General features: G+C 31.7%; 1 pseudogene across 1 annotated transcript; it reads right to left on the reverse strand.

Annotated features, from left to right (window-relative positions):
* Positions 1–1421: 1421 nt before the first annotated feature.
* On the reverse strand, positions 1422–2303 carry LOC116547055 (annotated as a pseudogene). Its single transcript, XR_004266924.1, has one exon. The product of XR_004266924.1 is annotated as a 40S ribosomal protein S3a pseudogene (transcript).
* Between the last annotated feature and the right edge of the window lie 230 nt (positions 2304–2533).

The following is a 2533-nucleotide window of genomic DNA, read 5'->3' on the forward strand; positions in this document are numbered from 1 at the left end:
AGAGATGAATTTTTCTGGGTGGAACTTTTATGTGTCATATGAATCATCACATTTCCTTCCAGAAGAGATGAACCAATTTTTATTGCCATCAACAAAATACTTTTTTTCCCCAAAGCCCAGCTATCAATGAGTTTTATCATTTTCTTTTCTTTAATTTAATTTCATGGCTGTGAAATGAAAACACATTGATTCCACTTGAATTTCTTTAAATTTTAGAAAAGGTATTTGGTTTGTCAGATGTTGGTTTTCTATTTGTGTTTTGTTTTGCTTAAACCATCTCTTTGCTTTTAACATATGTCTCTGAGCACTGAAATTTCATTCTCTTCTCATCAATTTGTGTAAATCCTTCATCAATTTGTGTAAATCCTTCATCAATTTTACATATTAAACAGTTGCCTATGATTTATTTTGAATATTTTTAATTATCTTATATGATTTTTTAGAAATTTAATTGTATCAATCTAATTTTTCTGTTGCTTGGAATAAAATTATTTTCATACATAGTTCTACTCTTCTCCTAGTTTTTCTATTGTTACTGTCATCATTATTATTATTAGTTTACCATTTAATCTATCCACTGTTTATTATGGTAATGGGTTTGAGGTCTAGGCCAGATTTATTTTTTCTTCATTCTGATTTCTAAGTATCCCTGGAGCATTTATTATGTAATTACTTTTCCATTTGCTTTGTTAATACCTATCATTTGCCAGTTTCTTACATACCACAATCTACTGCATTTTCTATTAAGCTTAAATTTGCTTCTGCATTTAAACCAAGCCCATCGTGATTTTAATTTTCTCATTTACACTATTTTGTGTTTTCTAAAATTTTTCAATGGGCATGCATTTTATTTGTTTTTGGTATTTCATAACAAGGAAAAATCTCTAAAAATTGCATTTGCCATTCGTGCTTATTTATTTTTCAAACATAACTTTGGAATACCTTTTTGTATTAGATTTTATAAGTACTTTTATAGTTTGATTGAAATAAATCAGATCTAAAAATTACCTTGAGGGAAAACAAATTATTTTTTATATTCAATCATTTGTTCATCTTTCTTTACATCTCCTTTTACAGTTTTGCATTTTCTAGTTTTGTTTGCAAATTTCAAATCAGGCAAATTCTCAAATATTACATATTTTCTGTCAGTATTATAAATGAGACTGCCCCAAACCAATTAGTAGTTACATTTAGTAGAAATGCTTTAGAGTTTCATGGATTTCACTTTTACCTGGACACTTTCCTGACTTCCCTTTTTATTTCTAATATTTTTAGTTGGAATTCTTAGTTTCTTTGGGTTCAACTTAATGATTCTGTTTTTTTTTTATTTTATAATGTTGATTCTCTAGTACATTTCTGAAGCATTGTTAGGATGACAAGAATATCCAATGATATACTAAATAATTTTAAGAAATACATCTTTGTTTTGCTTGTTTTATTTTTTTCACAAATAAGACTTTTTATTTGCCACTATTATAAGTCTGAACTTTAAACAGATTCTTGGACTGGTGGTTTGTATCCATCAGCTCGTTCAACTTTAGCACCTGTCTCATCCCCAGTGGCTTTTCCAGAACTACTGCCTTCACCATGAAGCTCCATGAGTTTTCCCAATTCAAACTTGGGCTTCTTCAGCATTTTTACTTTTCTAACGAAGACATCGTGGAGAGGATAAATAGATTGGCAAGCCTTTTCTATGTCTTTTCCAATGCTGTCTGGAATCAATTTATTGACCACTTCTTTCAAGTCATTTGTCTGCACCTCTCGGGTCATGATTTCCATCATCTTCTTCTGGATTTGGCGGACCTGTTGGTGCTGAGCATAAGAGGTCTTCCGTATCTGATTGTTGCATTTTTTAGTAAAACCAACACAGAACAGACGAAGCAAGTAACCATCGGTAACCTTGACATCAACATGAGCTTCAATCATTGTCTGCCATTTTTTGACCATGGAGCACATTTTGTCACGGGTAAGATCCATGCCATGGAAGTTAGGCAGTTTTTGCCCTGAACATCTTCAGTAATTAGCTTGAATTTCCTAAATGCAACTTCATCATTCTGCAAATCAGCAAGACTAACTTCAAACACTCGACCTTTGAGGCCATCAGATGCAATTTTGGTTCCTTGGGTCCTGGTGACTAGCGTCTTTCCAATATTTCTTATATTGAACATAGCGGGTGCTTTCACATCATACCAATCTTTCTTAGAAAATGGATCAACCACTTTCTTCCTGGCTCCCTTTTTGCCGCCTTTCCTAAGGCGCTTATTCTTGCCAACCGCCATGGTGCTGCTCAGAGAGCCAAAAGGCTGTTTTGCTTGTTTTGAGAGGAAAAGTTTCTCTGTTACAGATTGATGTTATATCATGTTAAAGAAATATTTTCCTATTTCTATCTTTAAATTTATAACAGGAAGGAGCATTAAATTTTTATCAAATATTTAAATATTGTATCAAAAAGATCATATAAATTTTATTCCTGAATTTACTTAAACTGTATACTCATTACTTTATACTTTTAAACTAAACATATTACAGTGGT

This window comes from Sapajus apella, unplaced genomic scaffold (genome assembly GCF_009761245.1).
Source record: "Sapajus apella isolate SASKATOON/1434 unplaced genomic scaffold, GSC_monkey_1.0 scaffold1961, whole genome shotgun sequence".
In the NCBI taxonomy this organism is placed as follows: domain Eukaryota; kingdom Metazoa; phylum Chordata; class Mammalia; order Primates; family Cebidae; genus Sapajus; species Sapajus apella.